This window comes from Cervus elaphus, chromosome 3 (assembly GCF_910594005.1).
Source record: "Cervus elaphus chromosome 3, mCerEla1.1, whole genome shotgun sequence".
Taxonomy (NCBI): domain Eukaryota; kingdom Metazoa; phylum Chordata; class Mammalia; order Artiodactyla; family Cervidae; genus Cervus; species Cervus elaphus.
In genome coordinates, this window is record NC_057817.1 from 15203451 (window position 1) to 15218164 (window position 14714).

The following is a 14714-nucleotide window of genomic DNA, read 5'->3' on the forward strand; positions in this document are numbered from 1 at the left end:
TTCTAATTGCATCTATCTCAGTAATTGAGTATAGTTTTTCCAGTAGTCATGTATGAATGTGAGAGTTGGACTATAAAGAAAGCTGAGCACCGAAGAATTGATGCTTTTGAACTGTGGTGTAGGAGAAGACTCTTGAGAGTCCCTTGGACTGAAAGGAGATCCAGCCAGTCCATCCTAAAGGAGATCAGTCCTGGGTGTTCATTGGAAGGACTGATGTTGAAGCTGAAACTCCGATACTTTGGCCACATGGTGCAAAGAGCTGACTCATTTGGAAAGACCTTGATGCTGAGAAAGATTGAGGGCAGGAGGAGAAGGGGATAACAGAGGATGAGATGGTTGGATGGCATCACCGACTCAATGGACATGGGTTTGCGTGGACCCTGGGAGTTGGTGATGGACAGGGAGGTCTGGCGTGCTGCAGTTCATGGGGTCGCAAAGAGTCAGACACAACTGAGCGACTGAACTGAACTGAACAGTAATTGAGAAGCAAAGTTATCAGCAGAGAGTAAGGAAATGAAAGGGCTGTGCAATAGTCATGAAAAAGTAGGAGAGTAAATGAACTAGAGATATATAGTAAAATTGCCTGGCAGTGCTAAGGACCCACTTGAGATTCTTGGCCATGAATTTAAAGTAAGATCAGCCAGCATGGTTTTCTACTTTCTGTAGCTATCGTCAGTTGCTTTCATGGAGTGGAATAGGTGGTGAAATGAACTAAAGATGTATTGCAGTTATTATAACAGTTGCTAAGGTTGCTACAGAATTCAAGTAACTAAATATATATGAAAGAACTTCAAAAGTGGTAAAGCATCATATAAGTATACTTCATCACTGGTATTCAATACTGTAAAGTCCCACGTAGTAGATTTGCTTTATGAACGCAAATCAGAGTGCCATTGATTGGTGCCAATCTTTAAAGCAGATCAAAGATGTCTAGTAGCCTCACAGGTCTTGAAGCCTGTACCTGACAGATTATACAATAAATTAAATTTTACATTACTACATGAGGAGAATCAAAAAGACCTGGCCAAGAATGTATGTATATGACTGAAACAAGAGCTGTGGCATTTTCATTTTTCAGGATGCTTGCACGCTCTCTTGAAGCCAGTATTATTGTGGGACTCTAATAGAGAAGCTTTGCATTAGGATTTAAAATGTCCAGGCTTTCTCTTATATGTCATGTTAATAAGTTTCCTTCCATGAAAAAAGGATGCTTTTGCCAGTTATTTCCCTGAAGATTCCTCTGTGAAACAAGTGTTCCACTCCAAGAAATTCTTTTCATATTGCAAGATTAGATCAATTTCATTCATTACCATCACCCTTGGCAATCTCTGTACAACTTTTTGGAATAACTGCGTAATTCAACAAATTCAACAACAGCTTCAGCGTTCCATAACTGAAGAATGGTTCTTTATAATCTTCCATTTTCCATTCAAAGCTTTGGGAAGGGAATTGCAATTTTAAAGGAAAGAAAGAATATACATTTGACCGAGTGGATTTTCAATATTTGGTTTGAAAATGAGGTCTTTCTGAGCAAGTAACATTTTCTCATTCCTTTTCAATCACTTTTCTTTCAAACGCTTACATTGCCTCTTAGTATGTATTTCTTTATATTTAAACACATGCTCTTTTTGAATACTTACATTTACTTATTTTAAGACTACATTAAAATTTGTGCTTAGCTTTTAAAATAATTTTTGAAAACATTTATTTAATAATGTCATAAAATATAAATATAATTTGAAAATGGTCATGATCAAGCCAATTCTTAAAATTGCTTTAACTAAGATGCATCATTAGGCACCAATGTATCTAATAGTGTGTAGTTTACTCAAATAGATAAATTCTATAGATCAATCAACAAGAGATAAAGGAATAAAGAAAGAAAGTTAATTGCTAGTGTTTATGTTCTTTATGATAGGAGCAAAATAATTAATCATGTATGTTATGACCTCAAACTTATCTTTGTAAATTATAATGATAGGTTGAGGAAATAATTTTGTTTAATCTAAACTTCAGCAATTATAGATATAATTCTTATTGAGGATTTATTTTAGGTAAGTATAACCAGGACTTTTCTATGGGATTAATGTAATATATTTCTATGACCAGCCAGGGGGAAATATGATAAAATTTATTTCAAATGGATAAAAGTTAAAAAGAAATATAAATTTTTATTCTCAAAATATTGATTATTTGAAATTTAAAAATCTTAAATCATTAAGAAGTAAGAGCGTGGCATCATATACTGTATTGAAAATGTTGCAAAGAATCACAAAAATGGAAAGAGCTCAAACAATTTCTCCTCATTTTAAGAAAATGAGGATAATGGGCATCCCAAAGAGGGAGGAGAGAAAGAGGGGAATGCAGAGTTTATTTAAAGAAATAGTGACTGAGAACTTCACAAACCTGGGGAAGAGATTGGATACACAAATTCATAAAACTAAGAGAACACCTAATTACCACAACACAAAAATACCTTCTCCAAGACACATGATATTAACACTGTCAAGAGTCAATGACAAAGAAAGAATATTAAAGGCAGCCAAGGTAAAAAGATGGCAATCAGCAAAGCTTATGGTAGATAAGCTTTCTTATCAGCCCCATAAGCTATCATCAGGCTTCTTAGCAGAAACTCTATAGGCCGAGATTGGAATGACATACTCAAAGTATTGAAAGATAAAAACTGTCATCCAAGAGTATCTAGCAATGTTACCATTCAGATATGGGGACAAAATAAAGGCTTCCCCAAACAAAACTGAGGGAGCTCATCACCACTAGGGGCTTCTCAAGTGGTTCAATGAGTAAAGAATTTACCTGCAATGCAGGAGACATGTGTTCAATTCCCGAGTCAGGAAGATAACCTGGAGGTGGTAATGGCAACCCACTCCAGTACACTTGTCTGGAGAATCCCATGGACAGAGGAGCCTGGCAGACTACAGTCTATGGGGTCACAAAGAGTTGGACACGACTGAAGTGATTGAGCGTGCATGCATGCACCACCACTAGACCTCTCTTACAAGAAGTGCTGAAAGGAGCTCTTCTGCCTAAACCAAGAAAAAACAAGCGATATGAAACTTTGACTAAGGCGACATAAGTAGACTAACAAAACCAGAAAATAGCAACTCAATATATCAGAATAGGTTGTTAATAGTATAGCATAATGATTAAAGAAAAAGTCAGTAGAAATAACTATAGCATAACTTCAATTTGGTAATGAACTCACAGCATAAAACGGGATCTTTAGAGACAACAAAAACTTAAGAAAAGGAAAAAGATAAAACTTTAATAGGAGAATTAAGACAAGATGCTATCAACAGAAAAAAAAAAAGGACTATCTTATTTAAGAGACATTTTATACAAACCTCATGATAACCACAAAACATAAATCTAAAGGAAGGCAAAAGAAAAAAAGAAAATGAAAACATTGTAGAAAACCACCTAACTAAAATAACAGACAGACAGAAACAAGCTAAAAGAAACAGGATGATATAGACTAGCCAGGAAACAAAAAATAGGATGGCAGTACTAAGCTCTTATTTATCAATAATCACTATAAATGTAAATCAATTGAATTCACCAATCTAAAGACACAGAGTGACTAGATAGATTTAAAAAAAAAACAACACTCAACTATGTGCTGCCTCCAGGAGACTCAGTGCTAATGACAAAACTAGGCTTAAAGTCAAGGGATGGAGGAGGAGTCTCCAAGGGAATGGCAACCTAAAGAAAGTGCGTGCAGCCCCATACTCATTTTAAACAAAATAGACTTTAAGCCAAAAAACAATAACAAAAAATAAATATTATATAATGATAAAGGACACAATTCATCAAAAAGATATTCAGTTCACTTCAGTCGCTCAGTCATGTCCGACTCTTTGAGAGACCCCACGAATCACAGCACGCCAGGCCTCCCTGTCCATCACCAACTCCCGGAGTTAACTCAAACTCATGCCCATTGAGTCGGTGATGCCATCCAGCTATCTCATCCTCTGTTGTCCCCTTCTCCTCCTGCCCCCAATCCCTCCCAGCATCAGGGTCTTTGCCAATGAGTCAGTTCTTCACATGACGTGGCCAAAGTATTGGAGTTTCAGCTTCAGCATCAGTCCTTCCAATGAACACCCAGGACTGATCTCACTTAGCATGGACTGGCTGGATCTCCAGGCAGTCCAAGGGACTCTCAAGAGTCTTCTCCAACACCACAGTTCAAAAGCATCAATTTTTTGGCACTCAGCTTTCTTCATAGTCCAACTCTCACATCCATACATGACCACTGGAAAAACCATAGCCTTGACCAGACAGACCTTTGTTGGCAAAGTAATGTCTCTGCTTTTTAATATGCTATCTAGGTTGGTCATAACTTTCCTTCCAAGGAGTAAGTGTCTTTTAATTTCATGGCTGCAGTCACCATCTGCAGTGATTTTGAAGCCCCAAAAAAATGAAGTCTGACACTGTTTCCACTGTCTCCCCATCTATTTCCCATGAGGTGATGGGACCAGATGCCAAGATCTTAGTTTTCTGAATGTTGAGCTTTAAGCCAACTTTTTCACTCTCCTCTTTCACTTTCATCAAGAGGCTTTTTAGTCCCTCTTCACTTTCTGCCATAAGGGTGGTGTCATCTGCATATCTGAGGTTATTGATATTTCTCCCAGCAATCTTGATTCCAGCTTGTGCTTCTCCCATCCCAGTGTTTCTCATGATGTACTCTGCATATAAGTTAAATAAGCAGGGTAACAATATACAGCCTTGATATACTCCTTTTCCTATTTGGAACCAGTCTGTTGTTCCATGTCCAGTTCTAACTGTTGCTTCCTGACCTGCATACAGGTTTCTCAAGAGGCAGGTCAGGTGGTCTGGTATTTCCATCTCCTTCAGAATTTTCCACAGTTTATTGTGATCCACACAGTCGAAGGCTTTGGCATAGTCAATAAATCAGAAATAGATGTTTTTCTGGAACTCTCTTGCCTATTCGATGATCCAGCAGATGTTGGCAATTTGATCTCTGGTTCCTCTGCCTTTTGTAAAACCAGCTTGAACATCTGGAAGTTCACGATTCATGTATTGCTGAAGCCTGGCTTGGAGAATTTTGAGCATTACCTTACTAGCATGTGAGATGAGTGCAATTGTGCAGTAGTTTGAGCATTCTTTGAGATTGCCTTTCTCAGGGATTGGAATGAAAATGGACCTTTTCCAGTCCTGTGGCCACTGCTGAGTTTTCCACATTTGCTGGCATATTGAGTGCAGCACTTTCACTGCGTCATCTTTCAGGATTTGAACTAGCTCAACTGGAATTCCATCACATCCACTAGCTTTGTTCCTAGTGATGCTTTCTAAGGCCCACTTGACTTCACATTCCAGGATGTCTGGCTCTAGGTCAGTGGTCACACCATTGTTATTATCTGGGTCATGAAGATCTTTTTTGTACAGTTCTTGTGTGTATTCATGCCCCCTCTTCTTAATATTTTCTGCTTCTCCTAGGTCCATACCATTTCTGTCCTTTATTGAGCCCATTTGTTCAGGACATTTTCCCTTGGTATCTCTAATTTTCTTAAAGAGCTCTCTAGTCTTTCCCATTCTGTTGTTTTCCTCTATTTCTTTGCATTGATTGCTGAGGAAGACTTTCTTATCTCTCCTGGCTATTCTTTGGAACTCTGCATTCAAATGGGAATATCTTTCCTTTTCTCCTTTGCTTTTTGCTTCTCTTTTTTTCACAGCTATTTGTAAGGCCTCCTCAGACAACCATTTTGCCTTTTTGCATTTCTTTTCCATGGGAATGGTCTTGATCCCTGTCTCCTGTACAATGTCAGGAACCTCCGTCCATAGTTCATCAGGCTCTCTGTCTATCAGATCTAGTCCCTTAAATCTATTTCTCACTTCCACTGTATATTCATAAGGGATTTGATTTAGGTCATACCTGAACGGTCTAGTGGTTATCACTACTCTCTTCAGTTTAAGTCTGAATTTGGCAGTAAGGAGTTCATGATCTGAGCCACAGTCAACTCCAGGTCTTGTTTTTGCTGACTGTATAGAGCTTCTCCATTTTTGGTTGCAAAGAATATAATCAATCTGATTTCGGTGTTTGCCATCTTTGATGTCCATGTGTAGAGTCTTCTCTTGTGTTGTTGGAAGAAGGTGTTTGCTATGACCAGTGCATTCTCTTGGCAAAACTCTATTAGCCTTTGCCCTGCTTCATTCCGTACTCCAATGCCAAATTTACCTGTTACTCCAGGTGTTTCTTGACTTCCTACTTTTTCATTCCAGTCCCCTATCATGAAAAGGACATCTTTTTTGGGTGTTAGTTCTAAAAAGTCTTGTAGGTCCTCATAGAACCATTCAACTTCAGCTTCTTCAGCATTACTGGTTTAGGCATAGGCTTGGATTACCGTGATATTGAATGGTTTGCCTTGGGACCATACAGAGATCATTCTGTCATTTTTGAGATTGCATCCAAGTACTGCATTTCAGACTCTTTTGTTGACCATGATGGCTACTCCATTTCTTCTAAGGGATTCCTGCCCACAGTAGTAGATATAATGGTCATCTGAGTTAAATTCACCCATTCCAGTCCATTTTAGTTTGCTGATTCCTAGAATGTCGACATTCACTCTTGCTATCTCCTCTTTGACCACTTCCAATTTGCCTTGATTCATGAACCTAACATTCCAGTTTTCCTATGCAATATTGCTCTCAGCATCAGACCTTGCTTCTCTCACCAGTCACATCCACAACTGGGTATTGTTTTTGCTTTGGCTCCATCCCTTCATTCTTTCTGGAGTTATTTCTCCACTGATCTCCAGTAGCATATTGGACACCTACCGACCTGGGGAGTTCCTCTTTCAGTGTCCTATCATTTTGCCTTCTCATACTGTTCATGGGGTTCTCAAGGCAAGAATACTGAAGTGGTTTGCCATTCCCTTCTCCAGTGGACCACATTCTGTTAGACCTCTCCACCGTGACCTGACCGTCTTGGGTGGCCCCACACAGCATGGCTTAGTTTCATTGAGTTAGACAAGGCTGTGGTCCTGTGATCAGATTGGCTAGTTTTCTGTGATTATGGTTGCAGTGTGTCTGCCCTCTGATGCCCTCTCGCAACACCTACTGTCTTACTTGGGTTTCTCTTACCTTGGACGTGTGGTATCTCTTCACAGCTGCTCCAGCAAAGCGCAGCTGCTGCTCCTTACCTTGGACAAGGGGTATCTTCTCACGGCCGCCCCTCCTGACCTTGAACGTGGATTAGCTCCTCTCGGCCCTCTTGCGCCCGCGCAGTAGCTGCTCCTTGGAGGTGGGGTAGTTCCTCTCGGCTGCTGCCCCCAACCTCGGGCGTGTGGTAGCTCTTCTCGGCCTCCGCCCCTTACCCCGGACGTGGGGAAGGTCCTCAGCCGCCGCTCCTTCGCTGTCGCAGCCTGGCGCTCTCGGTCACTACCCCGACTTTGGGCGAGGGGTAGCTCCTCACGGCCATGCTAATATATATGCACCTAATATAGGGGCACCAAAATATATAAAGCAATTAGTATTAAACCTAAACAGAGAAATAGGCAGCAACACAATAATTACAGAGGACTATAAAAGCCCAATTACATCAATGAGTAGATCATCAGGACAAAAAGTCAACAAGGAAACAGCAACCTTAAATGAAACATTAGACCGGATGGACTTGATAAATATATAGAGAGCATTCCATCCAAATGTAGCAGAATACATTCTCAAGGGCAAAGGGAACTGAACCATTGTCTGGGATGTAAACCAAACCTTGGAAATTTAAGACTGTAATCATGTCAAGCATCTTTTCCAACCACATGGTATGGAGGTAGCAACAACTGTAGGAAGAAAACTGGAAAAAAATAAGTGTGAACTAAACAACCTGCTACTAAACAACTACTGGGTCAATGAAGAAACCAAACAAGAAACGACAAAATACCTGAAGATAAATGAAAATAGCATATACCAAAATCTGAGGCTGCAGCAAAAGCAGTAATAAGAGGGAAGTTCACAGCAATACAGGCTGATGTCAAGAAATAAGAAAAATCTCTAACATACAAAGAATATGAAAACACTAATTCAAAAAGATTTATATATACTCCTATATTCATTGCAGCATTATTCACAGTAATCAAGACAGAATAACAACCTAAATACCCGTCAGTGGGTAAATGGATAAAGAAGTTTTTGTATTATATACAGTGGAACACTACTTAGCAATAAAAAGATGAAATCTTGCCATTTGTAGCACAGTGGTTCTCACATTATGCTAAATAAAAGAAAGTCAGATGGATAAGAAAAAGCACCTTATGATTTCACTCATATGTGGACTATTTAAAAATTAAGCAAACCAAAGACAACAAAAACAAGCATGGATACAGAGAACAGATCATGGTTACCAGAGGCGAAGGGGCTGGGGAAAGGCAAGATGGGTAAAGCAGATCAACTGTAGGATTATGAATGTAAACTAAACTTTTGGTGATGGGCAAACTGTAGTATATGCAGAATTTGAAGTGTTTTACATATAAGATGTGTCATGATATAAACCAATGTTACTTCAATAAGACAATGTACCATTACATACCTATCAGAATGGCTGAAAAAGAAATAGTGATGGCACAAAATGCTAGCAAGATTTAGATTATAACAGGGTAAATGTTTTCCACTCTGGAAAAGATCTTGAAAATTTCTTGTTAAACTAAACTTATAATTACTATAAGATCAAGCAAGCAGCTGCACTCCTAGACATTTGCTCCAGATAAATGAAAATTATGTTCCAAAAAAACCTTCAGTTTATGTGTGCATGACTCTTCAGAGCAATTTTCTTTGCTATAGTCCAAAACTAGAAACAACTCAGATGTTCTTAACTGAGTGAATGTTTAAGCAAACTGTGATACAGTCATACCATAGGATACTACTTAGCAGTCAAAAGGGAGGGAATATTGATACATGCTACAACTTGAAAAAATCTCCAGGGAGTTATGCTGACTCCAAAAACTGAAACTAAAAAATCATATACATGATTCCACTTATAACATTATTGAAATGAAAAATTATAGAAGTGAAAAACAGACTAGTATTTGTCAGAGGTTCTAGTTGAAGGTTGGGGATGGCAGGGATGACAGGCAACAGGGCAAAATAAGATATCCTTGGTAATGGAATTGCTTTGTATATTGAGTGTGCTGGTAGATACACAAATACATACACAAAGATAGTGGACTGTATCCAATTTCTTGGATGGGATATTGCACTGTAGCTTTGAAAGATGGTACCACTGTGTGAAGATCAAGGGCACATAGGGTCTGTCTATGTTATTGGTGACAGCTGCAGGTGAATACACAATTACCTAAAAAAAGCAAAAAATAAAATGTGTGTGTATACGGGTATATGTGTATATATATTTTATTTTATTGATTTCAACATCAATTTTTCCATTTTAAGATATCTGAATGATATTTATTAATGACATTATGTTGTTATTTGTCACTGTTTTTCTATTTTAATTGCATATAAATTAAAGATGTATTTACTATTTATGGTATCTTAGAGTCAATGCAATAAAATAATATTCTCTTGAAAGTGAAAGTGAAAGGGTCAGTCACTCTTTGCGACCCCATGGACTGTAACCCGCCAGGCTCCTCTGTCCGTAGAATTCTTAAGGCAAGAATACTGGAGTGGTTTGCCATTCCCTTCTCCAGGGGACCTAGGGTTCAAACCCAGGTCTCCTGCATTGTAGGCAGATTCATTGAGCCACCAGGGAAGAAGTGATTTGTGGTATTTTTCAGCTTAATGCTATATATATATACATGACTTAAAAATTATATTCTAAAATTTTAATTGTATTCTAAGAGAATATTATTGTATTGCATTATATTCTGTTAGAATATTATTGTATTGCATTATATTCTCTTAGAATATAATTAAACCTTTTAGAATAAAATTTTAAAATCATAAATATTTACCATCAATCACTTCTAAATCCCCAGGGAATCCATACATATTTATATTCTCAGATTATCAATTAAAATTTTGAATTATTAATGTAGTTCTGAAAGATACTCACATAAGGTCTACTAAATTCAAAGCAGCCTGGGCAATTAATAATGTGAATTTCCTCAGGGCATTTCAATAGGTTCTACATTTTAACACAGCCTCAGGGAAGACCAGAGAAGCACTTGATTAATACAAGAAACACTTCTCCCATGTCAAACAACCTTTCTAGCTCTGAAGTTGACAAGAAATAGTGATCTGAACATAAGGACTCCTGAGGATTTTATCTATGAAGCAAGTGCTTCAGTTTTCAAAAGCTCAGGCAAGGAAATTCGTATATTTAGTTGATATTCCCAGTCTCTATCACAGTGCCTTTTGAAATAATGAATAAATAAATGTCTCACTACAATTGGAATACTGAATATAAGTCTCCAAATTTTAGTACTCATTTCAGAACACTCATTCCCAAAGTATGTCTATGCATTCAATCAAGAAATACTCTTCAGAAAGGACCAGGTATTGCATTGAGATTGTCTCACCAAAAAGTAGTAGATTTTATTTTACCATTAATCTTATCACTGTCTTTGGTAACAGAGTTGTGCAGAAGCAATTACAACTCTTTGTAGGCTCCAAAGTGAGAATCTAATCATCAGGCAATATCTTTTATAAAAAAGCTTTTATATTGGTCAGAAAAACAATGTTTCTACATGTTTCTACAAATATGTTTAGCTAAATGAATTAAGGTTTGGCTAGGTAAGAGACCAACCAACATAGGTCAAAGTTCATGGTAAATGTAATTCTTCTCTTTAAAAATTTAATAGGTAATCCATCCATTGTTTCCACCGACTTTGATTTCAGTACCATTAAGTGCTTTATTGAGAAAGAAGCTGTTAATAAGTTTGTCACTTTAGTTCAAATTGAGACCATACTTTCTAGCCAGTGATCTTTGTATTGAAAAATCCATGTAGTAACAGTTCCTTTTTCTATCATGGCATATCATACTTAATCTAATTTTAACATTTATCTCTGAAATTAATATATTAATTCAACAAAGTGTTCTTTTATCCCCATTTTTACATATTACAGATGGTATGCATGCCAAAGATTTTTTGAGAAAGTGTGCAATAACTTTTTTTAGATATAATGTTCTAAATAAAGTTAAATAGTAATGCTTAAGAAATAGCTCCAAATATTTTTCCTCTCATCAGGATATAGACTATTTATGTATTTCTGATCATCTGAGTTCCAAAAATTTTGTTCTAACGACCACCATCCACTATTCCAAATTCTCTCATTCTCTAACTCCAATAGAGCTGTGCTTTGTCCTCATTTAAATATTTAGTCTCTAATGTCTCCTATTTCTACTATAAGAAATTTTTTTTTTTAAATTCTATGAATATACTATACTGCTCACTGCGGCAGCACATATACTAAAATAGGAATGTACTATAGGAGCTTTATTTGTTTATTTATTTTGGGTCTTACCTATTGTGTACTCCACCATTGATCATGTCAATCACGCCTTTTTAGTGCCCTAGAAGCTTCTATTATAACCACCTTAAACCAAACTCCTTTTTCCCATCATAATCTAAAGTTTATAGTTGCAAAAGCAGAACTTTTAAATGATAGGGCTTTTGCACAAGAAACATAGACTCACTAACTGTAAGGAAGCAAAGGAAGTGTGAATCTCATTACCTCCCTTTGCCTGGAAATAAGGGAAGAAGTGGGAGAACTCCCAGAAAAGGATTACTGCTTTTACTAAAAGAATAAACTTGATAGTGAAGAGGGAGATCTCCTACAGACTGTGAGTTGTCTCTAGAGAATTGGGTCTCCTTATTCAGTAATTACTGTTCATGGGGTTCTCAAGGCAAGAATACTGAAGTGGTTTGCCATTCCCCTCTCCAGTGGACCACATTCTGTTAGACCTCTCGACATGACTAGACATGACTTGACTGTCTTGGGTGGTCCCACACGGCATGGCTTAGTTTCACTGAGTTAGACAAGATGTGGTCCTGTGATCAAGTTGGCTAGTTTTCTGTGATTATGGTTTTAGTGTGTCTGCCCTCTGATGCCCTCTCACAACACCTACCGTCTTACTTGGGTTTCTCTTACCTTGGATGTGGGGTATCTCTTCACGGCTGCTCCAGCAAAGCGCAGCCGCCGCTCCTAACCTCGGACGAGGGGTATCTTCTCACGGCCGCCCCTCCTGACCTGGAACGTGGAGTAGCTCCTCTCGGCCCTCCTGCGCCCGCGCAGCCGCCACCCTTTGGACGTGGGGTAGCGCCTCTCGGCCGCCGCCCCTGACCTCGGACATGGGGAAGGTCCTCTCGGCCACCGTCCGGCAAGAATACACAGAAGAACTGTACAAAAAAGATCTTCTCAACCCAGATAATCACAATAGTGTGATCACTGACCTAGAGCCAGACATCCTGGAATGTGAAGTCAAGTGGGCCTTAGAAAGCATCACTAGGAACAAAGCTAGTGGAGGTGATGGAATTCCAGTTGAGCTAGTTCAAATCCTGAAAGATGATGCTGTGAAAGTGCTGCACTCAATATGCCAGCAAATTTGGAAAACTCAGCAGTGGCCACAACGCTGGAAAAGGTCAGTTTCCATTCCAATCCCTAAGAAAGGCAATGCCAAAGAATGCTCACACTACCACACAATTGCACATATCTCACACGCTAGTAAGGTAATGCTCAAAATTCTCCAAGCCAGGCTTCAGCAATACATGAACCGAGAACTTCCAGATGTTCAAGCTGGTTTTACAAAAGGCAGAGGAACCAGAGATCAAATTGCACACATCCACTGGATCATCGAAAAAGCAAGAGAGTTCCAGAAAAACATCTATTTCTGCTTTATTGATTACTCCAAAGCCTTCGACTGTGTGGATCACAATAAACTGTGGAAAATTCTGAAGGAGATGGGACTACCAGACCACCTGACCTGCCTCTTGAGAAACCTGTATGCAGGTCAGGAAGCAACAGTTAGAACTGGACATGGAACAACAGACTGGTTCTAAATAGGAAAAGGGGTATATCAAGGCTGTATATTGTTACCCTGCTTATTTAACTTATATGCAGAGTACATCATGAGAAACACTGGGATGGGAGAAGCACAAGCTGGAATCAAGATTGCCAGGAGAAATATCAATAACCTCAGATATGCAGATGACATCACCCTTATGGCAGAAAGTGAAGAGGAACTAAAAAGCCTCTTGATGAAAGTGAAAGAGGAGAGTGAAAAAGTTGGCTTAAAGCTCAACATTCAGAAAACTAGGAAAGTTATGACCAACCTAGATAGCATATTAAAAAGCAGAGACATTACTTTGCCAACAAAGGTCTGTCTGGTCAAGGCTATGGTTTTTCCAGTGGTCATGTACGGATGTGAGAGTTGGACTGTGAAGAAAACTGAGTGCCAAAAAATTGATGCTTTTGAACTGTGGTGTTGGAGAAGACTCTTGAGAGTCCCTTGGACTGCAAGGGGATCCAGCCAGTCCATCCTAAAGGAGATAAGTCCTGGGTGTTCATTGGAAGGACTGATGCTGAAGCTGAAACTTCAATACTTTGGCCACCTGATGTGAAGAACTGACTCATTGGCAAAGACCCTGATGCTGGGAGGGACTGGGGGCAGGAGGAGAAGGGGACGACAGAGGATGGATGGCATTCCCAACTCGATGGACATGTGTTTGGGTAAGCTCTGGGAGTTGGTGATGGACAGGGAGGCCTGGCATGCTGCGATTCATGAGGTCACAAAGAGTCAGACACGACTGAGCAACTGAACTGAACTGATTCAGTAATTAGAGAAGTATATTTTTGTTATCATATCAGTCTAGAAAAAAGGCATTTCTCCAGTGAATTGTGGGTGTGAATACTGGCACATGGGGCTCCCCTGATAGCTCAGTTGGAAAAGAATCCACCTGCAATGCAGGAGACCCCGGTTTCATTCGTGGGTCAGGAAGATCCCCTGGAGAAGGCATAGGCTACCCACTCCAGTATTCTCGGGCTTCCCTGGTGGCTTAGCTGGTAAAGAATCTGCCTGCAATGTGGGAGGCCTGGGTTTGATCCCTGGGTTGGGAAGATCCCATGGAGAAGGGAAAGGCTACCCACTCCAGTATTCTGGCCTGCAGAATTCCATGGACTGTATAGTCCACGGGGTCACAAAGAGCTGGACACAACTGAGCAACTTTCTTTTACTTTTCACTTTCATACTGGTACATGAAGCAGAAAAGGAATTTCAGAGTTATACCACCAAAAATGCCAACAGCATGGATTAAGAGATTGGAATGTTCCAAATTCCTAATATTGACAGAAAAGAAGCCAACTAAAAATGCTACTCACTTCCCAGAGATAGAATATTTCTCAGTGTTCTGTCCAGATATGGCCAAGGAAAGTCTTTGCTATGCTCTGAATGTTTGTCTTTCCCCCAAAATCATATGTTGAAATCCTAAATCCCACATGGTGGTATTACTAGGTGGGGCCTTTGGGAAGTGTTTAAGTCATAATTCTGGAGCCCTCATGAATGGGTTCATGGCACCTTGATCTTTGCTCTTTCAACCTCCAGCATGCATGCATGACTTGAGTCATATCCAACTCCTTGTCGTCCCATGGATTTTAGCCCTCCAGGCTTCTCTGTCCATGGATTCTCCAGGCAAGAACACTGGAGTGGGTTGCCATGCCCTCCTCCAGGGGATCTTGAACCTGAGTCTCATGTCTACTGCATTGGCAGGTCAGTTCCTTACCACTAGTGC